At 45.2% G+C, this 26,090-nt stretch overlaps 1 long non-coding RNA gene across 1 annotated transcript; it reads left to right on the top strand.

Annotated features, from left to right (window-relative positions):
• The first annotated feature begins 376 nt into the window (after nt 1-376).
• Nucleotides 377-25,850, top strand: LOC105492636 (uncharacterized). Its single transcript, XR_011609492.1, has 3 exons — nt 377-646; nt 24,141-24,229; nt 25,783-25,850. It is a non-coding gene; the product is annotated as an uncharacterized lncRNA (long non-coding RNA).
• The last annotated feature ends 240 nt before the right edge of the window (nt 25,851-26,090 follow it).

Below are 26,090 nucleotides of genomic sequence, written 5' to 3' on the forward strand. Positions count from 1 at the left end.
TTGCAGCTGGGCCAGGGCCAGGTGACCGGCTGCTAGAGGGCGCTCAGCCTCTCCGGACATGGCCTGGCGCCTGGGTTCAACGCGCGGGGCCCTGGGTTGCAAGACTGCGGAAGCGCTTTCCAGCACAGATTTCCAGGGCCTGCCCTGTGGGTTGCCCCTGACGCCCCCACTTCCCTTCGCATCCCAGACACTCTGGTCCAGGAGGTGCAGAGTTCAGGGCCTGCAGGGCACGTCCCCCCACGAAGCCATCCTTGGGCGAGCACCAAGAAAGCTGGCTGATGAATGGGCTTCCACCCAGGGGTCCAGACAGCTGCCTGGCCTGCTGACTCAGCTCGGGAAAGCTGCCGAGGCAGAAACTTCTCTAAGAGCAGAAAAATAAGGCGCAAGGCCCTGGTGCGGTCTGTGGTGAAGGAGCGAGGTTTGAGAGAGGCCTTGAACCATGGAGGACCCTGGAGGGGCCTGGAGCTCCCAGCCGGGCCTGCTCCAGCCCAGGAGGGAACAGCAGCAGCACAAGTCCGTGTGTCCCGGATGGAGGCTTCATTTGTCCAGAGCCCTCCAGGCGCCTTTGGGAGCTAAGATGTGGGTCTCCCGGTTCCCATGTGAGGATTCCGAGGCCCCGTGGAAACCCATAAGGACATCCAGCAAGGTAGGATGGACCCACTGGGCCTGGCGTGGAGCCCGCCTGTGCACTTTGCATACTCACTGCCTCCTCAGCCCCTCACACCTCCCCTCTTCGGCTGCTCCCCAACTTCGAGACTGGGAGTGTGGCCAGAGGCTTCCTAGAGAGATGGTCAGGGCTCTGCAGAGAAACAGAATCAGTAGGATACACACACACACACACACATATATACACACACATATATATGATATGATATTATATCTATGTATGTATCTATGTATGTATGTGTCTATCTATCTGGAGAGAGAGAGAGAAAGAGAAAGAAAAGAGGAGGCAGGCTGACAAGTTCAAAATCTGTAGAGCTGATGTGCCAACTCGAGGGCCGCCAGGCAGGAAGAATTCCCCCTTGCTCCAGGTCGGGTCAGGTCAGCCTTTTCTCTTATTCAGGTCTTCCACTGATAGGATGAGGCCCACCCACTTAGGGAGGGTCATCTGCTTTACTCAACCTACTGATTCAATGTTTATCCACAGACACATCTAGAATAATGTCTGAACAAATGCCTGGGCACCCCGTGTCCTGGTGGAGTTGATACGTAAAATAGGCAGAGCTGCTGCAGGTGCCTGGGCATGAGCTCCACTGGTCTGTTTTTTCATCGGTAAAGGGCATGTCGTGAGCATGACTGAGGCTAATGAGTGGACACCATCTATAAGCCATGATGTGTGTGGCCCATGGTGGCTCTGTCGGACTCACCCTAGGCAGTCTCCATTGGCCCTCCCAGAAGGGACCATGCAGGCAGTAGTATCAATACTTTTTTTTTTTTTTTTTTGAGACAGAGTCTCACTCTATTGCCCAGGCTGGAGTGCAGTGGCACAATCTCGGCTCACTGCAACCTCCACCTCCCGGGTTCAAACAATTCTCCTGCCTCAGCCTCCAGAGTAGCTGGGATTACAGGCGCTTGCCACCATGCCTGGCTAATTTTTGTATTTTTAGTAGAGACAGGGTTTCACCATGTTGGCCAGGCTGGTCTCGAACTCCTGATCTCATGATCGCCCACCTTGGTCTCCCAAAGTGCTGGGGTTACAGGCATGAGCCACCGTGCCCGGCCGGTATCAATGCTTTTAAGGACTCACCAGCTGCTCCTTGGCCAGGATGACTGTAGCTGATGTCTGCAGGAATGATGGTCATAAGCTAAGATGACACCTGCTCCCTGGGGGCCACAGAGCCACCATCTATAGATCTGTGAGGTCACTGACCTCTAGGGTCAGTCGGTCCCGCAGAGGCTGATTTTATCTGAGGGCAGAGGAGCCAGGGAGAGTTATGAGCAGGGCTCAAAGCACATCACATTTGCTTCACGGAGAGGGCTGGGGGTGCTTCCCTTCCCTTTATGGTGACGGGTCCCAGTCTGGCTCAGTGTGTAGCCCACAGGCCTCTGTGCTGGTCAAGGAGGTAACTACAGTGGGATGTTCATCCCACACCTCCTGCCCTGGTGTGCCCTGAAACCAAATCTGGTATGAGAATGCCGGTACTTAAGTATGTGAAAGATTTAAGGTATTTTGAAAACAACTATGTAGGGCTGCCAGAGGGGAACAGATGTCATATTGGCACAGAAACAACTCACTGGGACCAGCTGCATCCTTCACTCACCATCACCTACACCATCAAGGAGAATGGCACTGTAGGGAACAAGATGAGGGCCATGAGCACTCCGGGCCTGGAAATGTGCTGGTCACCACCATTCTAGATAAGAGGCTTCTTGTTACCCCCTACCTGCAAAACTCAGTTTCCTCACCGAGTGGGGCACAAATCTTTAATAGCCACATAGCTGCCCTCAGGGGTACGGTCTGACTGGGGAGTCCAGACCTGGCCATGGGAGGCCGTTCTGGACACTGCCATGTGCGCAGAGCTGAGTTCCAACTACAGGCAGCCATAGACCAGCTTCCTGCACAGCTCTGAGGCCTCAGCCAGCCAGAGTAATCCTGTGCTATGTTTACCTCCCTCTAACATGGTCCCTACCCTATCTATGCACCTTGCGTTTTCTGTAAGCACCCAGCATCCAGGACAGGGCCGGGCATAGTGTAGGTAGGCAGGAATGTTTATTGAGTGAATGGATGAATGGATGGATGGCTGGGTAGTGAACAGATGGAGAGGTGAGTGGATAGATGAATAGGTGGGTTGATGGGTGGGAGATGGATGGGTGGATGGCGCCAAAGGGGAGCCATGTCAGTATGGGTAGAGGGAGCTTCACCGATTGTTTTCCCTACCGCAGGGCAGAGGCTGTCTCTCCCCTAGGGCTTGTGTGGCACTGGGGTCCCCTTTGTTCTCTGTCTTTGAAAGGCCAAGGTCAGACAGGCACCTGATTAGGTAGGAGGCAGGCGATGTCTGAATCCCTTTCATACTGTGGTGCTTGATTTACCTGTACATAAAATGAGAGCGCACACCCTGACGCTTGTTGCCATGGCAGGGCCAGGGGAGCACAGAGTGTGGGGTCCCAGGGATCTGCTGCTGGGTTTCCAGTAAGCATGATGTCATTCCAGAAAAGGAGAGCTTCAGGGTCAGTGGAGAACGCTGGAGATGACCCAGGGAATAAACTCAGGGAGACAGTGCATCTTGGCCTCTGGTTGCGGGCTGAGATATGAGATCTGGGGAGGCGAGCAGGCTGCTATGGAGTGGAGCTCCCAGGCCTGCCCTTGCTTCATCTGAAGGCTTTCAGGCTGTCCACTTTCCATGCTGGGAGAGGCCTCCCCTGGGATTTGAGATCCTTGTGAACTCCCCTCTGTGGGGAGGTGGGGTGACAGGCATATCTTCCTTGACCAGGAGCTCTTTCTCAGATATAGGTACTGATGCAACCCTTTACCATGCTATGTGTCCCTGTTAATTAGCCAGGGCCTGCTCTGTGGTGACTCAGCGTGCTTTGCCTTCCAGTCTCCTGGGTTGATGCGGGGCATGTGGGCTACTCTGGTGTTTGTCTGAACTATTGCTGGATGCCCAGTACAGGTAAGCACCAAACAGATGCTCTTGGGTTCAGGAGGCCCAAGAGGGGAGTCATTCACGCTCTCAGGGCTCCTGGTGGGGGCTTTCTGTGTAGATGCTGAGCTGACTGGTTGAAAGAAAAAAGGGCACAGGTGCACTTAGTCCTCCTACCTCTCTCTCCCCCACTGTCAGGAATCTGTGTTGCTCTTGGGGTGAGAAGGGGACAAGGCTGAGTTGAGTGGGTTACGGAATGGCTGCAGGGGAATGGCGCCATCTGCCCGAGCCATGGGCCAGGTGTGGAATCTTGGGGCATGTCAGAAAGGAGAGAGGCTTTGTGGCCAGACACACCTGGCTTACAACCCCCCTCTCAATGCCATGCATGTGACCTTGGGGGCATCCCTTAACCTCTATGGGCCTCAGTGTCCTCATCTTCAAAAATGCAAATGGCAACATCTATTTAGGATATTTCTTATTAGGATTGATGAGATTTTATAAAAAAAATTTCTAGCACGTGGCGGGCTCCCGGAAAAACTAGCTCCTATTGTTTTTTCCAATGCAAGTAGTTGCGGGTGAGCAAGAATTCCGTTTCCCAGCCTTTCCCATGTTGCAGAACACACAGAACTGTTTGTCTGGCACATGGGTATGTGGAGGCAGGATGTGTTAGGAGGCTCTGTTGGCTGCAGATGCCCCTCGTCCTGCCCACTGGGAGCCATTCCTGGCCAACCTGGTCTCCCTCGGGGGCACCTTTGAGCTGAAGACCCTTGCCCAGGGGTCTACATGGAGCTGAACCGCTCTCTCCCTGCCTATGGGGTGCGGACTCATCTCTTCACCCAGGATGGATTCCAGATAGGACTCTTGAGGATGAGGCAGAGGCTCCTTCTTCCTGCTGTGACCTCCTGCAACCTGCACACATCAGGGGCACGGAGGAGGCAGTTGATTGTGCTAATCATTTCGCAAATGCCTCCTCCAAGCCAGGCAGCCTGCTGGGCAGTCCGCATGCATCGTCATCACAAATCGTTGAAATCTCAAAAGAGAGAGAGGCACAGAGAGATTAATTTCCCATGGTCAACAGCTGCAACGAGCCAGATCTGGATTTTAAGAAAGTCTGAATTTTTAAAATTGTGGTAAAATTCACATAACAAAATTTACTGTTTAAGCCTTTTAAAATATACAGCTCGGTGGCATTAAAGTACATTCACATCGTTGTGCACCCATCACCACCATCCATCTCCAGAACCCTCCATTTCCCCAAACCGAAGCTCCGTCCCCATTCAACACGAACTTCCCATTCCCCTCCCTCCAGCCCCTGGCACCCCCATTCTGTTTTCTCTCCATGGATTTGACTATTCCCGGCATCCCATAGAAGTGGAATCATATAGTATTTTCCCTCTGTGATTAGCTTAACATGATGTCCTCAAGATTCATCCACATCGTAGCATGTGCCAGAATTTTCTTCTTCTTTAAGGCAGAACCACATCCTTTTGTATGTGATACCACATTTTGTTGATCTGTTCATCCCTCGATGGGCACTTGGGTGGCTTCCCTTTCGGCTGCTGTGAATAATGCTGCTAGGAACATGGTATGCAAATATCAGTTTGAGATCTTGCTTTCAGTTCTTTTGGGTATACACCCAGCCGTGGGATTTCTGGGTCATATGGTAATTGTATGTTTAACTTTTTGAGGAAACCCCCTGCTGTTTTCCACAGCAGATGCACCATTTTGCATTCCCATCCCAGTGCACAAGGATTCTAATTTCTCCAGATTCTCAATGCTTGTTATTTTCTGCTTTGTTTTGTTTGTTTGTTTTCTTTTCATTTGTTTTTTGATAATAGCCATGTGAATGCAAATGGCTCTATTGCCCTGGGGATTGTGGGAGGTCAGGAGTGGAAGCGCTTTGAACACAGCAGTAGGAAGGCAGCTCTTCCGTGTGTCTCAGCTTTGAAGCATCTATTGTGTCTTGCCTGTCCCCTCTTCCACTTCTTCCAGCCCTGCCAGGTGGGACCACTGCGCGCCCCTGCTGTCTCCTGTCTTCTCTTGGCTGCCCTACATGTCTTTCCCTAGACGAATCTGACTGACCAGCTTGAGGGCCTGAGCATGCTCTTTGCCACCCAAAGGCAAAGGCCCTTAAAAGCCCCCAGGTTGCACCACTGTAGTGGGTTTCATGTGAGTGGTTGCCTGGTCAGGATCTGGCCTTGCCCACCTCCCACCTCACCCGAGCCACACGCCCTGCCGGGTACTTGGCATCCAGCCAGCACACCCGTCAGGCCCAGGAGGCTGCCCCTACCCTCCTTGTACCTTTGCTGTTCCTATGCCTGAAGTGTCCAGAGCCCCACCTTTCATCTGGGGAGCACCCACTCATTCTTTGAGACTCTGCCCAGCCTGCAGCTCCCATACAGGCTGACCTTGCTCCCATGTGCCCCCATCAACCACACAGGGCATATATGTGCATGTGTGTGAGGTTGCAGGCGTGTGTGTGGGGCATGTGCATGGGAGTGTGAGGGCATGTGTGTGGGAGGATTGTAGGAATATGTGTATGTCTATGTGTGTATGGTTGTAGGAGTGTGTGTGTTTGTGTATGTGGTTGTAGGAGTGTGTGTGCATGTGCGCATGGTTGTAGGTGTATGTGGGTCTGTGTGTGTGGTTGTAGGTGCCTGTGTGTACATGTGTGCATGGTTGTAGGAGTGTCTGTGTATGCGGTTGTAGGTGCCTGTGTGTGGATGCATGCATGGCTGTAGGGGCATGTGTGTGCATGTGTGCCTGGTTGTAGGAGTGTGTGTGTCTGTGTGTGTGGTTGTAGGAGTGTGTGTGTGGTTGTAGGTGCCTGTGGTAGTGGATGCATGCATGGTTGTAGGGGTATGTGTGTGCATGTGTGCATGGTTGTAGGTGTATGTGTGTTTGTGTGTGTGTTTGTAGGTGTGTGTGTGTCTATGTGTGGTTGTAGGTGCCTGTGTGTATGTGTGCATGGCTGTACGGGCATGTGTGTGTATATGTGCCTGGTTGTATGAGTGTGTGTGTCTGTGTGTGGTTGTAGGAGTGTATGTGTCTATGTGTGTGTGGTTGGAGGGGCATGTGTGCATGATTGGGGAGTTTGTAGGAGTATGTGTTGCGTGTACTGGCCAGGTTGTGCTGTATTGATAAACAACCGCTCATCTCAGTGGCTTTACAAAAGAATTTAGTGCTCCTTACAGATGGCTGGCAGGGGCTCCACTCTTACTGTCACTCAGGGACTGAGGCTGATGAAGGTCCCATCTCACATGAGTTCTTCCATCACCGAGATGAATGGAAAGAAGTGTGGTAAGGCGTGCATTTTCTCTTAACACTCCTGCCCAGGGGTGATACGTGTTGTTTTGCCTTATGTTTTATTGTTCAGAACAAGTCACGTGGGGAGACCTGGCACACTTGTGAATAGCTCTGTGAACAGCCATGGGGGCCGTGAGCCCCTGGGGACCAGTTGGAAGGGCCTTCGTTCCTCTCTCAACACCTGGGAACTGAGGCAGGACCCACGGTCCCGGGACGAGGTCTGGAAGCACAGACCGGAAAGCTGAACATTCCGCCAGACTCTCTTCCTGGGCTAGAAGTTTGGATATCCTTAGAGGCACTCAGATTAAGTAAAATTCCAATTTGAAAAATACCAGTCTGTTTTGGACATTCCAAGAGGAGAGGGTACATTTCGCACTTCGGTCCTGGGGACGTGTCTAGCCAGCAGATGTGAACCTGATGATAGAAGGCGTGGACTCTGGGGCCGGGGAGTCCACAGCCCTCGCCGTGACTGCTCAGCCGCTTTCTGGCTGTGGTCTTGGGAGGCTTCACTGCTCCGCTTTGTTCACCCATCTGTAACCTGGGGCTGGTAACCATGGAACCATTCGAGCCGCTGTGCAGAGTGAACGAGGTCAGCCTGGACAGCATGTGGCCCCAGGCCTGGCCTGGAGAGGACGCTTGGCCTCCGCTCATCATCCCTGGGGTTGACCTCATCGTGCTGTAACCAGCCCTGCTGTGTCCCTTGCTGGCTGTGTGAGCGTGGACAGGTTGCTAAATGCCTCCTTTGGTTCTGAATTTCTTATTTGAAAAAATGGAGATAATGGCACCTCCATTCAGTGCTGTCCTAAGCTTATGAGGCCGGTACTGAGCCAGTACCTAGGGAGGGTGGGAGGTGTGTGGGGAGCACAGGCAGGGCTGGCTGTGTGGCCACGCTGGGGATGCGGCCCGCCACACCTCACATCTGTGCAGAAGCCTGCTCAAAAGTGATTCTACTCTTTTCCTTAATTGGGACAGTGCCCTTCCTTCCTTTCATTAAAAAATAAAAAATCTCCATGGGACGTGGAATCCTAAGAGCCGGCCATAGCGAGTGGTGGCTCTGTGGACCTCTCAGTGTCCCTCCTGTGTGATGCGGGAGCTGGAAAGACTGAATGGGCAGGGACTGTTCACCATGACAACATCTTTTTCCCCATGCCGTCGGCACAGAACTAAAGTGTTCTCGACAAAGAGGGTGGGGGAGAGAGGCCATTAATTCCAGAGTGCTGGGGAGCCAGGATGGGCGCCTGCATTAGAAAGTTCAAAATCACATTTTATTTCCATTTTGATGAGATTTTTATGAGTTCGAAGAGATGAAGTCGAATCCCATGAGTGTAATGGACCCAGAAAGATCACAGATACAGGATTGAATCCAACGAACCATGAGGAGTTTAGTAAATTAATTAAATTTAAGAAAATAATGATTTTTTTTTTGCTACTGGATTAAAATTTCTAAAACGTCTTAAAAAGGCTATGGCATTTCTCATTCATGGGAAGTAACAGTGACGCCGGCACTCCCTCAAACTCTTTCTTGTGTTTGTTTTATGAAACTGCATTGGTGGGAGAATGTTCACGGTAAGGGTGGCGAGGGGCCGGGTGGAGGAAGCTCCTCCAAAATGCTCCTACTCGGTTTGGTCCCTGAATCTAAGTTCTTGAACCCACAGACGCTGGGTCACAGCTCTCTCTGCCAGCGAGGATTAGGCACGCAAAGCAGTTTACTGTGCATGGCTTACCATTTCGGCACACTGACTCGGGATGCAATTTCTACTGCTTGCTCAAGTCTGGTAAGATGGAACACTCACACAGTTACATGAAACAGCTTGATTACTCACAGACAGGGAGCAAGCGGCAATAGAAGCTAGGATTCATGACAAGGGTCCCCTGAGGCTCAGGAAGCTGCTCAGGGCAGATGGGTTCTTGTCTGCACGTGCCCACTTGCACCACAGCTGAGGGGCTCTGGAAAGCAACCTGCCCTGGGTTTTATACCCCAAGGACACCAGGACACTCTGGGCTAAAGCACTGAAGGACATCCTGTTGCAGGAGAGACTGGCACAGAGCTGGGGCTGGTCTGGGCTGTTCCTCCTTCCTCAGGACGTTGCATTCCCAGCACATTCTATGGTTATTCTTGAGAACTACAAGAGAGAAAGTGGGAGAGAATGGATTGACCCAGGGCCACCCACAGGACTGTCCTGCAAGGGGCAAGGTCAGAATAGTTTTGAATTGGGGTTGTTGTAGTTGTTGTACAAGCAAAGCTGACCAGTCACCCCGAGGGGATGCAAAAGAAGCCCAGGCTTACAGAGGAGAAGTTTGGAACAGGAAAAACTGGTTCAGGGTTCAGGAGGCAGCCCCCATCTGACTAGAATCCCACTGTGATCTTTGCACTTCACCTCCTCGGTGCATTTTTGCCTCAAGAGGAGGTAGTGGTAATAGGTGGGGGGTTTCATGTTGAATAAATACTTCGTTTATGCTAGAAACTCTACATATATTTAACTAAATCAGCAACCAAACTGTGACCTAATTATTGCCACATTGCAGACAACAAAAATCATACAACTACATTGATGTGTTTCACTGTAAACTCAAGACCACAGTCCCCAAAGTGAACTCTTCATTCTGCCCAGCAATCATGTTGGTTTGGTAAACGGGCTGTAAAGAGCCAGGTGGTAAATATTTCAGGCTTTATGGGCCTCCTGCTCTCACTCAGCACTGCTGCCACGGGCACTAGGGAAATGAAGAAGTGTGGCTATGTTCCAATAAAGCTTTATGTATGGAAACTGAAATTTAGATTTCATATAATTTTCACATGCCAAAAAATTGTTATTCTTTTGATTTTTTTTTTTTCTCAGCCATTACAAAATGTGAAATCCTTTCTTAGCTCCTGGGCCATATATGAACCAGGCAGCAGCAGGATTTGGCCTGAGGGCCATGGTTGGTGGACTCCCGCTGCAGGCCAGCCCTCTCCCAGATCCTAAAGGACTCTTTCATCCTTTCCTCCACAACTTCCTCCCTCATCTTCATGCTCCCTCTGAAAACCTTCCTTCCTTCCCACTTCACTGCAAAAGGAGAAACAATCAGAAGAGATTACATCCACAGACCCCAGCTTATCATCCCCCACCTGTTACCATCTTGTCCCACATCCTCTGCCCTCCTGCCCCTTTGCCATAGAGGGTCCACCTGGGTTCTAACTTCAATTCAGCCCCCCATCTGGGGGTCTAGAGCTCACATCCTCTGTCTTCTCCAGGAAATCACTCCAGCAGTCCTTGCCGTCCTCCTGGCTCATTCCCATAAGCATTCAACTGTGCAGTCATCTCTCTTGTCTTAAAAAATAAACAAATATGTCTTCCTCACATTGTCCCATCAGCTACTGTTAGAAACAAATGCTTGTTCCTCAGTGCTGAAAAGAAGAAATAGCACTCAAACATAAATTTACTTTTCTCAGCAAGGCAATTTTTACTTTTATAGAAGGGTGCAACTCATGGATGGTACAATGGTGAGAACACACCTGAACGAGGGAAGGGAAAGGGTTCTTATTCCTGATGCAGGTAGCCCCTACTGCTGTGTTTTTCCCCTATTGGCTAGGGTTTGACCACACGGTCTAAGCTAATTCCAATTGCTTATTTTTAAGAGAGCAGGGGTACGAGCCAGAGTGGTGGGGTTAGTAGTTTGGCAGGAAGGGCGGTTATAGAACAGGTGACTCAGGATGAGTTAGGACGGAGGAGGTGACCAGGGGTAACTCAGGTCAGAGCAGATGACCTGGGGAACAGACGTGAACTACTGATTAGAATTGGCGGGAAAGTTGTTTACTGAAACTAGAGGCAAGGGGGCGAAGAGAACCAGGAAGTTACACTTTAAAATGGAGAACCAAAGAATAAGAGAGCTAAACATACTGACATACTGATTATTTGAAGAGAAACTTGGAGTTCACTATATCTAACATACTATACCATTTCTCTGCTCCCATTTGTAGCAAAGCTTCCTGAAACACTTGTATGTGTACTGACTCCAAAGCTCCTCCTGTCGTTTTCTCACTTTAAAATGTTTGTTATTTTTATATTGAGGCAAATTTAGATAGAGGAAAGTAAACAGATTTCAGTGTACAGTTCAAACGATTTTGACAAATATGTATTCCCATGGACAGTATATGTATTCCCACGAACCCAAATCAAGATATAAAATATTTCCATCATCCCAAAAAGCTACCTTTCAATCCTTTTCAGCCAAGGCAGTCATTGTTTTGATTTCCATCACAGTAGATTAGTTTTTCCTGCTCTCGAACCTCCTATTTATAGAATGTATCTGGTTTCTTTCATTTAAACAATGTTTTTGAGATTTGATCCACCCAAGTATCAGTGGTTCAGCCTATTAGTTTTTGTGGGGAGACCCTTGTTTAAATATATTACAATTTGTTTGTTTATTGATTATCCTGTTTATATATATATATATATTTTTTTTTTCTAGCTCTGAGTTATTATGAATAAAGCTGTTATGAACATTTTTATGTAGGTTTTCTTGTGGGCCTACACCTTAATGTCCCTTGGTTATATTCCTGTGTAGAGTAGGTGTTTGTTTAACTTCAACAGAAGCTGCTAATCACCTTGCTAGAGTGTTTTAAGCCTTTTCACCCTCCTGACACTAACACATAAGAATTTCAATTGCTCCACATCCTCATCAGCACTTTGTATTGTAAATTTTTAATTCTAGCCCTTTGTGCAGGCGTGAATGACATCACTGCATTTCCCAGGTGATGATGTTGAGCACCTTTTCGTGCACTTCCTGGCCATTTGTTTGTTTTCTTTTTTCTCCTTTAAAATAATTGTGTTGTCTGTCTTTTTCTCATTGACTTTTAAGAGTTCTTTACACATTTTGGATGTAAGTTTTTGGTCTGATATTTGGTTCAATAATTATATCACAGAAAAATCTATAGCTTTTCTTCTCTTTTTTAAAGAGTAGTGTCTTTTTATGAGCAAAATATTTTAATTTTGATGAAGTATAATTTATTCGTGTTTTTAATTTTATGACTTATGCTTCTAGGACCTGTCTAATAAATCCTACGATTGTAAAAATATCCTCCTATTTTTTCCTTCTAGAATATTTTTAGTTTTAGCCTTTATATTTAAGGCTATGATCCATCTTGAATGAAGTTGTGTGAATGGTGCAAGGTGATAGACAAAGTTAATTTCTTCCATGTGCTATGCGGTTATTTCAGCACTGTGTGTTAAAAATACTGTTCTTTCCTCACTGTTTTTGTGCCTTTGCTAAAAATCACTTGGCCATACGGGTGTAGGTCAATTTCTGGACTTTATTTTCTGTTACTTTGATGTCTTTTTCTATCCTTGAGCTAATAGCACACAGTCTTTACAATTGTAGCTTCAAATAAAGTTTGGAAATCAGGTACCGTAAGTCCTCCAATTTTGTTCTCTTTTTAGATTGCTTTGGCTATTCTAGTCCTCTGCATTCGTGTATAAATTTTAGAATCAGCTTGTCAGTTTCTATAATAAATCCTGCTGGGGTTTTGACTGGTGATTTCATTGAATCTATAGATCAATTTGGATTAGAATTGGCATCTGTTACAATAGTCTTCCAATCCTTGAGTATAGGGTATCTTTCCATTTATTTAGGTCTTTACTTTCTTTTAGCAATGTCATATACTATTTTTTGTATAGAGGTCTTGCACATTTATCAGTTAAATTTGTTTCAACATATTTACTTTTTTGAATGCTATCGGAAATTGCATTAGTCCATTTTTGTTACTTAGCATATCTGAAAGTAGGTAATTCATAAAGAAAAGAAATTAATTTCTACAGTTATAGAGGCTGAGAAATCCAAAGTTGAGAGACCGCCTCTAGCAAGACCCTTCTTACTGATGAAGACACTCTGAAGAGTTCCAGTATCACATGATGAGGAGGCTGAGGTGCTCAAGCCTAGCTCAGGTCTCTCTTTCTCTTCTTGTAAAGCCACCAGTTGCACTCCTGTGATAACCAAACAATCCACTAACCCCTTAATCCATGAATGAATAAATGCATTAATAAGGGCAAGGCTCTCATGATCCAATCACCTCTTCTTCTTCTTATTATTATTATTTGAGACAGAGTCTCATTCTGTCGCCCAGGCTGGAGTGCAGTGGCACGATCTCAGCTCACTGCAACCTCTGCCTCCTGGGTTCAAGTGATTCTCCTGCCTCAGCCTCCCGAGTAGCTGGGACTACAGGCATGCACCACCACACCCAGCTAATTTTTGTGTTTTTTAGGAGAGACGGGGTTTCACCATGTTGGACAGGCTGATCTTTAACTCCCAACTTTGTGATCCACCCGCCTCGGCCTGCCAAAGTGCTGGGATTACAGGCATGAGCCACAGGGCCCGGCCTCCAGTCACCTCTTAAAGGCTCACCCCTCAACACTGCTACATTGGGGATTAATTTCAACATGAGTTTCAGAGGGGACAAATATTCAAACCATAGCAAAAACAATATTTTTTAATAAAAAATTCATTTTCCATTTGTTGCTAGTGTTTAAAAATAATACTGATTATTTTATTTTGACTTTTAACTCTCCAATCTTGTTAAATTCACTAATTATTCTAGAAATGTATAGGTTTCTTTGGATTTTTCTACAATCATGTCATCTGCAAATAAAGATGGCCTATGTCCTTTCTTTGTCTTGCCTTAGAGGACTACTAAAACCTTCAGTACTGTACTGTATAAACTTGATAAAAATGAATATCTTTGCCTAGTTCCTAGTCTTAAGAGGGCAAATGTTGAATATTTCATCCTTATATATGTTGTCGGCTATGTATTTTTCATAGAAATTCTTTTTCAGATTGAGGAAATTTTCTTCTATCTTTTGCTTGCTGAGAATTTTTATTTATGAATAACTCCTAAGGTGTGTTTTTTTTTAAATTTAATTTAATTTTATTTTATTTTTGAGATGGAGTCTCACTCTGTCGCCCACGCTGGAGTGCAGTGGCAGGATCTCCGCTCACTGCAAGCTCCTCCTCCCGGGTTCACGCCATTCTCCGGCCTCAGCCTCCAGAGTAGCTGGGACTACAGGCGCCCGTCACCACGTCCGGCTCATTTTTTTGGTATTTTTAGTAGAGACGGGGTTTCACCGTGTTAGCCAGGACGGTCTCGATCTCCTGACCTCGTGATCCACATGCCTCAGCCTCCCAAAGTGCTAGGATTACAGGCGTGAGCCACCGCGCCCAGGCGAATAATGCTTTCTCTTAATCTCTTGAGACTATCACATGGTTTTACATATTTATTGTGTTAATATGTTGAATTATATTGATTACTTTTAAAAATGTTTTTAATTTTTGTGGGTACGTAGGTGTATATATTTATGGGGTGCATGAGATGTTTTGATATAGGCATGCAATGAGTAATAATCACATTCTAAAGAGTGGGGTCTCCATCCCCTCAACATTTAGCCTTTGTGTTGCAAACAATCAAATTACACTCTTTTAGTTATTTTTAAATGTACAATTAAGTTATTATTGACTGTGGTCCCCCTGTTGTGCTATCAAATAGCAGGTCTTATTCATTCCTTCTATTTTTTTTGGTACTCAACATTTATGAATTTTTAATTCTGAGCAAACCTTGCATTCCTATGATATACTCCATACATTTGTTTTTCATCTGTTACTGGATTCAATTTGCTAATATTTTGTTAACAATTTTTGGCATCTCTATTTATATTAATCTGCAATTTTTTTTCTTGTACTATTATTGTCAAAGTTTTGTATTAGGATTGTTAATCTCATAAAATGAGTTGCGAGTGTTTCCTTTTTTGTTCTCTGATAGAGTTTGTATAAGTTTTTTTTTGTTTTTTGCAATTTTGGTAGAATTCACTAATAAAGCCATCTGAGTTTGGAGGCTTGTTTGTTTGCTTTGGGTGGGTTTTTTGTTAATGTTTAAAGTGAGACTATTTTAATTTATAGCTTCTATTTAAAAAATAGAAAGCTCTTGAGATTTTTATTGTTTCTTAGGACAGTTTTAGGAAGTTGCATTTTTAAAGGAACTGTTCCATCATCTAAGTTAATGAATTTCTTGACATAAAGTTGTTCATAATACTTTATTATTATCCTTTTGATGTCTGCAGAACATTTCTAATTTCATTTCATTCTTGATACCGCTAATTTCTCCCTTATTTTATTTTGTTTTCTGGATCATTCCTGTTATTAATCTCTCAAAATAATTGATTTTTTGCTTTGCTGATTTTCTTCATGGCTAGTGTATTTTCTATTTCAGTGATTTTTATTTTTATTTTTGAGATAGAGTCTTGCTCTGTGGCCCAGGCTGGAGTGCAGTGGTGCAGTCTGGGCTCACTGCAACCTCTGCCTCTCAAGTTCAGGTGATTCTCCTGCTTCAGCTTCCTGAATAGCTGAGATTATAGGCACATGCCACCACTCCTGACTAATTTTTGTATTTTTAGTAGAGATGGGGTTTTGCCATGTTGGCCAGGCTGGTCTCCAACTCCTGACCTCAAGTGATCCAACCGTCTTGGCCTCCCAAAGTGCTGGGATTACAGGCGTGAGCCATCCTGCCTGGCCTTCTTGTGATTTTTAAAAACTCTCTAATATTCATTATTTCTTTATTACTCTATTTGCTTTCGAGTTACTCTGTTTTTCTTTTGCTTCGTTCTGAGGTGGAAGCTTAATCCGCTGATTTAAAACTTTCTTGCTTCCTTTTACGTAAAATTAAAACTATAAATTTCCTGGTAAGCAGTGCTTCAGCTGTTTTCTACATATTTTGATTTGTTGTGTTTTTCAGATAAGAAGAGTTAATGATTTCCTTTTGAGTTTTTCTTTGCCCTGATATTTGGAGGGATTTTTTTCCTAGTTAATTTTTAAAATAATTGCTTTTTTTTTTTTTTTTTTAATTTAATTCCAGAGTGCATGAAAGCCTGCCTTGTAAGATTTCAATCCTTTGAGGCATATTTTATGCACCAGCATGTGGTTTATTTTGGTTAACGTTCCATGTGCACTTAAAGGGAGTGTGCATTTTGTGTTCTACATGCATCAATTGGTCCAAATTCGTTAGTTTTGTTGCTTCATTCACTGATATTGTACCGATTTTTAAAAATCTGCTTTTTCTACCAATTACGGAGTGTTAAGGTCTCCAATTCTAGCTGTGAATTTGTCTATTTCTCCTGTTTAATCTGTTAAATTTTGCTTCATATATTTTAAAGCCTTGTTGTCAGACGCATCCACATTAGGGCTGTCATATGCTCCTGATTGATTAATCCTTTCATTGTTGTGAGACATTCCTCTGAATCCCTGGCCATGTCTTGAAGTCTGCCATAGCTATTATTATTTTCGTTACTCAAACTTTCTTGTTATTAGTTTCTACAAAGTGCATATTTCTCTTTTTCTTTTGACTTACATCGTTGGCTAGATTTAAACTCTGTCTTTTGTAAATAGCATAGAATTATAGATTGTTTTTTTAAAAAATCCAGTTTAACAATTTTTGTCTTTTAAGTGCTTAATTTCCATTTGAGATAATTATTGAAATTGTTGGACTTAAGGCTATCATCTTGCTATTTGTTTTATATTTGTTCATTTGTGTCTGTTCTTTTGTTCCTTTATTCCTGCCTTCTTTTGGAGTAATCTAGCATTTAAAGAAATTAAAAAAAAATTCCATCTTATTTTCTCTGCTATTTAGCTATGCTTTTCTGTATTATCAGTATCATTTTTGCTAATGTAAGCAATAATATCATAATCTACCATAAGTTATTATATTGCTTCATGTATAAAGTAATTTTCCTTTCCTCCAGCCTTTTTGGCTATGACTGCCTTATATTTTACTTCTACATATATTATACATTCTATATATTTATTATGTATTTTTATTACTTTTACTATAAACAGACAATAATTTTTGGAAATTAGTTAAAAACAGTATTCTTTTATGTTTACAGTCATATTTAGCATTTCTGGTGCTTTTCATTTCTTCCTGCATGTCTGGGTTTTCATCTGGCATCTTTTCTGTTCAGTCTGACGGACTTCCTCTAACACTTTTTTGTAGTGCTAGTCTGCTGGCAATAGATTTTCTCATTTTTTATATTTGCCTGAAAAATTTTTTTTTTTAGCTTTGATTTTTTAAAGTGTTTTTCACCTGACAGAATTCTGAGTTTGCTTTTTTCCCCTTTTGGCACTTAGAGATTGTATGCTTGTCTTCTCAGTTCCTTTTTTTTTTGTTTTTTTTCTGGTTGAAATGTGGTTGTTTCTCTAGATATAAAGTGTCCTTTGCCTCTGAATAACTTAAATATTTTTCTTTAGTTTTTATTTTCAGCACTTTGCCTATGACATGTTAGGAATGGTCTTCTTTGTGTTTGTACTGCTTGGCACTTTGGGATATCTGGGTTTAGATATTTCATCAATTTTTGGAAAAAATTTTGGTTATTTTCTCCTCAAGTATTTCTTTTACCCTCCCACTCTCTCTTTCTTTGATATTGCTCCATAAGTATTGGACCCAAAAAAATTCTCTGTGTTTTTAGTTAGATAATTTCTGTCAATATGCCTTAATCCACTGTTTTTTTTTTCTTTGTGTTAAGTCTGATGCTAAACTCATCTAATACATTTTTCATTTGTGTATTGTGTTTTTCAGTTCTAGAGTTTTGATTTGGTTCTCATTTTGTAGTTTAAATTCATCTTTTGAAATCCTTCATATGTTTGCTCACCCATTCTATTCATTTTTTTCCTCTTAACTCTTTAATATATTTACAACAGTTAAAAAAAAGTCATTGTCTTCTAATTCCAAAATTTGGATGATCAACATTATTCATGCTTTTCCTCTCAATTGTAGATACATTTTTATGCTTCTTTGAATAACTAGTATATTTTTAATTGTATGATGGATATTGCAAATATCTTGCAAAGACTCTAGATTATGTTAGCTATCTCTAGAGGTGGTTGAACTTTACAAGATGTGTATGTATGTATGTAGCAGTTGAATTACTGTTGGATCAACTTGGTCTCATATTGTTTCCTCCTTTTCTCTCCGTAACTCTTAATGCCAGAGGGTCCCAGTGCTCCTTTCTTCTCTGCCCTATTTATACTTTCCTCCCGGGTGAGTACATTCAGTCTCATGAATTTAAAATACTACATATGCTGACGATGGCATATGTGGAGTATTTTGTAAATCAGCCTTGACTTCTCTCTTGAAGTCTATCTTTTTTCTAGATTCAACAACTGCATACATCACATCTCTTCGTGGATGTCTCATAGACATCTCAAACTGAACATGTCTAAAACTGCCTAATGTTAATCCCCAAGACCATGGGGAAAATGTCTCCAGGCCATGTCAGAGACCTTCACAGCTGCCCCTCCTGTCACAGATCTGGAGGCCCACAAGGAAAAAGTGGTTTTGTGGGCTGGGCCCAGAGTCCCCATGTGTGCAGCCTCAGGACTTGGTGCCCCTTCTACCAGTGACTCTAGCCTTGGCTGGAAAGGGCCAAAGTAGAACTTGGGCTGTAGTTTCAGAGGGTGGAAGCCCTGAGCCTTGGCAGCTTCCAAGTGGTGTTGAGTCTGCGGGTGTACAGAAGTCAAGAACTGAGGTTTGGGAACCTCCGTCTAGATTTCAGAAGATGTATGAAAATGCCAGAAGATGTATGGAAATGCCTGGATGCCTGGGCAAAAGTTTGCTGCAGGGATGGGGACCTCATGGAGAACCTCTGCTAGGGCAGTGTGGAAGGGAAATGGGGGCTTGGATCCCCCACATAGAGTCCCTACTGGGGCACTGCCTAGTAGAGCTGTGAGAAGAGGGCCGCTGTCCTCTAGACCCCAGAATGTAGATCTGCTGGCAGTTTGAACCGTGCCCCTGAAAAGGCTGCAGACACTCAATGCTAGCCTGTGAAAGCAGCCAGGAGGAGGGCTGTACCCTGCAAAGCCACAAGATCGGAGCTGTTCAAGATCATGGGAACTCACCTTTTGCATCAGTGTGACCTGGATATGAGACCTGGAGTCAAGGGAGATCATTTTGGAGCTCTAAAATTTGACTGCCCTGCTGGATTTCAAACTTGCGTGGGCCCTGTAACCCCTTTGTTTTGGCCAATTTCTCCCATTTAGAACGGCTATATCTACCCATTACCTGTACCTCCATTGTGTCTAGAAATAAGTAGCTTGCTTTTGATTTTACAGGCTCATAGGCAGAAGGGACTTGCCTTGTCTCAGATGAGACTTTGGACTGTGGACTTTCGGGTTAATGCTGAAATGAGTTAAGACTTTGGGGGATGGTTTGGAAGGCATGATTGGTTTTGAAATGTGAGGACATGAGATTTGGAGGGGCTGGGGCAGAATGATACGGTTTGGCTGTGTCCCCACCCAAATCTCAACTTGAATTGTATCTCCCAGAATTCCCACGTGTTTTGGGAGGAAGCCAGGGAGAGGTAATTGAATCATGGGGGCCGGTCTTTCCTGTGCTATTCTCATGATAGTGAGTAAGTCTCACGAGATCTCATGGGCTTATCGGGGTTTCCGCTTTTGCTTCTTCCTCATTTTTCTCTTGCCGCCACCATGTAAGAAGTGCTTTCACCTCCCGCCATGATTCTGAGGCCTCCCCAGCCATGTGGAACTGTAAGTCCAATTAATCCTCTTTTTGTTTCCAGTTTTGGGTATGTCTTTATCAGCAGCATGAAAATAAACTGCCCAACTATGCTAATGGCCTGGCAGCTGGGCTGGGCGAATTAAAATTTTTCTTTTTAATTTGAGCTTATGCAAAGCAGCCTGAGAGGAAGGGGTGGTTTTGTCCATTTGTGTCTCCAAAGGCATTTCTGTGGTCGCTGGGGCAGGGGGTTGGTGAATGAAGACACTCAGCAGGGAACCCTGAGTATGGAAAACAGGTCAAGTTTTGCCATCAGACAGGCTAGAGTTAGGGACTGTCTACATTTTTTAGTAGTTGTGTAATCTGGGGCATGTAATATCAACTCTCTAAGCCTGTTTTCTCATTTGTAAAATGGGTATGATGAAGCCTCCCTTGTAGGATTAACTGCCTGAGACATAGGCCACACTGCTAGCTCTGTGGAGGAGGGTCAGAGGCAGCAGAGACTGGAAGACAGTCCCTTCCCTTTTCCTTTAGCTTCAGGCATTTCTTGGCTTCCCAAGGAGTGCCCCCTAGCAGACTGGATGATCCTGTGCAAGGGCAGTCCTTGGGCCTTTGCTGTGTGGAGGATCAGCCTGATTTTACAGGGCATATCTTTTTGAGGGACTCTGACCTCATCTGGAACATCTCTGAAAAGGCTAACCATTCCTTCCGCCATTTCATCCACACCCCTTAATTTTTTATTAGAAATTATATTTTAAGCATATGAATAAATATATAGTAATATCTGCATATATGCTTTGAACAGTAACAATAACTTTGTGAACACCTGTGTATCCACCCCGCAGCTTGAGCAATAGAACATTACCAGTAACTGGGAGGTCTCCAGAGTACATCTTTCTCAATTGCAATCACTCTCTTGAAATTGAGCTCATCAATCCTTTACTTTTTTGGGGTAGTTTTTGTTGTTTTATAGTTTTATTACATGGGAATGTATCTCTAAAGGTTATAATGTTTAGTTTTGGAGGTTTTTGAGCTTTATCTGAAATGGAATAATTTTGTACCCATTCCCTTTGGGCTGTTTTTATTCCATTGGATACTATGTTTGTGAAATCTGTCTCTATTTGATATAGTATTCTGTTCATTCGTCCTCCTATTGATGGATGTTTGGGGGATTCCTGTCTTCGTACTCTGTGAGCAACGCTGCATTTTCTACGTGTGGTGGTGATCCTACTCACATGTTCCTGCTGATTCCCATTTGGTATCTAGAAAGAGGATGGATGGGCCACACAACATGTGTATGTTCAAGTCACAGGACAGTCACGAATCATCTTCCATGATGCTTTCCCTGTTTACATGTCCACAAGCAACGTGCTCTCATTATTCCATATTTCCATCAACTTTTGTATGGTCAGGCTTAATTTTTGCCAATCTGAAAGGTGCTGAATACATCCTATTGTGGTTTCCATACTCTTTCTTTACAGGAAACTTCAAGGACCAATGTGAAGGCTAACTCCAGCTGGGGACATGTGACTCCAAGTCCCAAATATGCAAGGCTTGTCTGCCTCTACCTTTCCTAATCGGACACCAGCTAGCACTGGCTGATGGGGCAGAGGCTGGAAACATAATTTGATTGGCCTTGTCTCTTTGAATTTGGAGATTTGAACCCCCAACCCTGCATCTTTGCCCAACCTGCTCTCAATTGTTGATTAATTTACCGTAAAGCCCTGGAGTGGCACAGCCCAGTGAAGGGTGAGAAATAGGGTTGGTTTGTGGTTAGTGACTGGCAGGCCATCCATCACTCTGAGGGGAAATTCCTCTTTTAAGGAGAAGTAGTGAATTGTTTCTGGTCCAAGCATAAGTCAGGCAGCCATGTGGAACAATGACAGTCCTCGTAGCCCTGGGCTGGGTCTCTGATAGGTCATTTGTTGCTGTTGAAAGTGTCACACTTTGCAGATTTGCTATGGATAGGCAGTTTGATGAGTGGGGAAAGAAGTCACAGTGACTTGATCTCAGCTTCCTAATAGAGTTGTTCCAGGGCCTTCCTACTGCCTACCAACTCTCATCTGGCTCTGTTCAGTGCCATGTTGGGCCCCCGTCTTCTTTAAGATGGCCAATAGCTGTTCATGTTTTTATTCTTTGTTTCATTAACACAGTGGCTCCCAGCTGGGTGATTTTGCCCTGCAGGAGACATTTGACAATGTTTGGAGAGGTTATTGGTTGTCACAGCTGGAAGGCACTACTGGCCTTTAGTGGGTGGAGGCCGGGGATGCTGCTTAACATCCTACAATGCACAGGACAGCCCCTGCAACAAACAAACGATGCACAGGACAGCCCCTGGCAACAAAAAGAACCATCTAGCCTAGACTGTCCACAGTGCTGAGGCTGAGAAACCCTGCATTAATTCACTGGAGGGTCAACACACATTTGTTGACTACTAGGGATGGGTCAGGAACTACTCAGGCACAGAAGACAGTTGTTTTTCAGCTCACGTTTTTGGGATCTTTCATTCTCAGTGCCTCCTTGGCTACCTGGACCCAGGACGTTTCATTCCTACATTGTCTCATTGGCCAAATGGGAAAGCGCTTGCTTTTCAGACCCCTTCCTTGGCCATTCCCTATTCTAATCAATGCAGATCCTTCCACGAGCCCAAATCTGAGAGGTACAAGGAACCCAGGAGCCAGTGGCCCAGGTGCAGGGGGGTCAGCCGGAGTGCAGGCGTGGAGGCTGACCATGGAGACTGGTACTGTGGCCGTGTGTGATGGGTAGTGGGGTGTAGATGCTGAAAGCAGGAGTCTGTGGTGGATGGTCCGGGATCTAGTCCTGGCCCGCCCCTTGCTAGCTGTGTGAGAGTGCCTCAGGACCTTGTTTCCTCATCTATAAAATGCAGACAGGAAGAGCACTGAAGATCTGGTGGTGTTATGGGGTTACATGCGCCAGTCCATGTGGACGGGTCTTCTCGGTGTCTGAAAGAAGGTTCTATTTTGTGAGTGGCTGGAAATGTGGGGACTAAGTGTTTGGGAACATTCTGGCCTCATTCCTTCTGAGGCTGCCTGTTTCCCCCTTAGAATGTTGCCATTTCCATGTTCTTTTATTTCCTTTTAGTGAGTTTCAATACAGAACAGATGATATCGCAGAGGCCCAAGCGCTGCTCACTTATTTCTTTTTGGTTCCGGGCCCCTCACTAATGGCATATACGTGGGGGTTCATTCTGGAGCCTGGGGCAAAAGGAAAAATTGGGAATTAGAATCTTATCTTTGTTCCCATTTTAATGTTTTATTCATTACGATTTTTTGTATTAATTTAGACTTAAAAGTATTTTTATTTATAATTTATTTACAAATATAAAATTCTAATTTATTATATATTTATAATACAATATATAATGTAATACAAATGCAATAAATATTATTTTCCTTGATTACTGAGTGTTTTGGTGCCTCTTTAAATTTTGTACCTGAAGTGAGCACTTCACTCACCTCACCCTAGCACCCTAGTTTGGGGTGGCAGCCCTGTTCTGTGCACCCCATGAGGGGGTTGGGGGAGGAGGTACCGGACCACCCCACTCTTGGCACTGCCAGTGCAATGAATGGATTTCTTCTGCTAGGGATTTTGGCATATGATGGCTAATTTTAGCTGTCAGCTAGACTGGGTTAGTGGATACCCAGATGGCTGATAGAGCATGACTTCTGGGTAGACCTGTGAAGTGTTTCTGGAAGAGGCTGGCATTTGAGTCGGTAGACTGAGAAAGGAAGGTTCACTCTCACCCAATGTAGGTGGCACTGTACAATCCACTGAAGAGCCATATAGGGCAAAAAGGAAAAGTGAATTCCGTGTCTCTTCCAGAGCTAGGACACCCTTCTCCTGCTTATCGGAACTCCAGGGTCTCCAGCATTCAGACTCCTGATTTGCACCAGCGACCCTCAGGTTCTCAGGCCTTTGGCCTCACTGGTTCCCAGGCCTTCAGACTTGGACTGAGCCAGGCTACCAGCTTCTCTGGTTCTCCAGCTTGCAGGCAGCAGGTCACAGGACATCTCAGCCTGTGTAGTTGTGTGAGCTAATTCCCATAGTAAATCCCTTCTCCTTTATCTGTATCTATATCTAACTCATTGGCTCTGTATCTCTGGAAAACCCTGACTAATATGACATATCCCTGGGCCAACTTTATCCAACTAAGCCTGGCTTCCTCTTTCAAAGTTCCCCATGGCTGTGAGTAACAAGTTATCTTTTCAATGGCAGTCGTGTCCAGGCTATTGGCCTCACTGTACCTGAGTTACAATAAAACCCACATTTTACAATAGCTGGTCATTTACTGTCTCCAGGGATTGCCTCGCCCTGGGCAGGGCAGCCTCTCAGAGCCCTGATGTCAAAGGGCCCAGATGTCAAAACATCAGAATCCAAGAACAGGCTGAGTTCAAGGAACCTGTCCTCTTGCCCATACCTGCCCAGAGCAGGGCTCAGTAACCAGGAGAAGCTGTAGCTCTAGACTGGGAGCCGGAGAGAGGAGGATCCCTGCCTTTTTGGTGGTACCGACTTGGATTCTAGCTCCTGGAGTGCTTTCTCTAAGACAGAGCTTGGGACTGGGGGCTGAGCTAGTTCTGTCCGCAGATGCTCCCTGTTCTTATGAAGATTTGGTAGGTTTTCTTGAATAAATGCTTCTCCATGTTGGTATGTCAGCAGAGCAATTTCCAGAGACTTTAAATGATTGTTTTTATAACTTTCTCCAGGTGAACGGTTGTTTGCTAGGGAGAACATCTGCTGCGGTCCTCACGCTCCATCCCAGAGGTCAGTCTCCTGCAGTTAATCCTAATACAAGGTATGGTTCGTTTTTATTGTGACGGTTCTGGAAAAACTTCATGGTTTCTAAAGTTTGCTATTCAGTCAATAAATATTGATTAAATGCCCACTGTAATGTGTATCTGTTGGGCAGATAAGCAAAATATGCAAAATATAAACCAGTGCCCTAATAGGCTAGAACCGGACTTCCCTCTCATGTGGGTGTCCAGCAGGTGGCCAGGGTTGCTGTGCAGCCTGACGGCACTGGACTCAGACTCCCCTCTCTCTGCTCTGATGGGTTCAGTGTGCAGTTTCCATCACATAGTCCAAGGGAACTGGTCCCGCTCCTTCCTTCAAGTTTGCCTTCTGGATAGTGGCAGAGGAGGATGGGGAAGGGAAGGACGTCTCTTTCTCTTTAAAGACATGTCCTGAAATTTGCATGTGTTGCATCGACCAGAACTTGGTTGTCTGGTCACAGCCAACTGCAAGGGGACCTGGGGTCCAGCTGCAACCCAGGTGTTCTGTTGTTAAAGAAAAAGGGGGCTGTGGACATTGACTCACTGGCTGTTAGTGCCACAGCCAGTGTGTGCCAGGCATTGTGAGCTGCTGGGTATACTTGCAGAAGCAAAATAAGATGAGCCCTTTTGTGGAGAACCAATGAGATCTGTCCCTTTTAGACATGACCCCAAGAGCTGCGTATCCCTGGAAGTGGGCCTGCTCAGAGCCTGGTATCCAGGAATGGACTCTCACAAAGCTACAGTTTGGGGAGGGATTTGGACAAATTCATCTTCTTCCCAAAATCTCCTTGTGACCACATTAGCCATAGCAGAAGTGGAGAGACTCACGCAAGCCCACAGTGCACATTTGTTCTTCATTCAGAGGACTAGGAGGAAGAAGTAAGCTTTTACTAAGTATCTCCTCTGTCCCAGCTCCCGGCTCCTTGCTGTGGACATGTGATCTCTCCTCCTCCCACTCCCACCTCCCCTCCGCATACACAGAGTGAGAAGCAGGTGCCACTGTCCTTCCTGCACAGAGGAAAAGCCTGTTATTCAGGGAGGTTAGCCACATGCACAGAGATGGGGAAGGAATGTGGTGTGGGGCAATTGGATGACCTTGACTGTAAGTGTCCCTTGGTCACCCCAAGTGTGGGGCAGTCTGGAGGCTCATCTGGAGCAGCTTCCCACAGCCCTGTTCAAGAAGCTGCAGCAGGGTGGCAAAAGACAGCGGTACCCAGGCACCCGGGCAGTGGGCAATATGCATGCCTGGTGTGTGTGTGAGCGGGGCTGGAGAGAGGCGAGGCCATCGGCCTTCACCATGAGCAATCCCTGACAGCCTTTTTAGTGATTTGAATACACAGACTGCTAATTACATTCAGAGAGGATATGAAATTGGGAGGGAACGTAAACACCAGTGAGAATAACAGAAAGAATTCAGCAGAATCTCAGCGGTTATAAGAATGGGTGGAAAACAATGAAGTGAAATTCAAGCTCAAAAACAAATTAGATGAGAGATTTTTAAGGTGCCAGGGGTGACAGAAGGGGGAGAACATCCTACCTGAGTTTTAATGTGTGCCCACAAATCCCTGCCAAGCAGAGTTGCAGGTCAGCATCCCGGGCAGGAAGGACAGACGGTATTTCAGCCCCAGTGTGCTCTGGGGCAAGCTGCCCGCGCAAGGATGGGAACCTGGAGACCCTGGCACACCATCCTGGGCCTGGAAAGATGAAACAGGCAGAGAGAACAAGAGGGAGAAATATCCCACATATTATTCAGGAATGAAAGATGCCGGGTGAGGAGACCCAAGGAAATAAAAATGTATTCAGATCCCAGCAGCCCCAAGCGATCTTTCTGCCCATGTGGTGGTGAGGAGGGGGCCGGTGGGGATAGCTCTCCACAGGGTCGGG

This window comes from Macaca nemestrina, chromosome 11 (assembly GCF_043159975.1).
Source record: "Macaca nemestrina isolate mMacNem1 chromosome 11, mMacNem.hap1, whole genome shotgun sequence".
NCBI classification, from domain to species: Eukaryota; Metazoa; Chordata; class Mammalia; order Primates; family Cercopithecidae; genus Macaca; species Macaca nemestrina.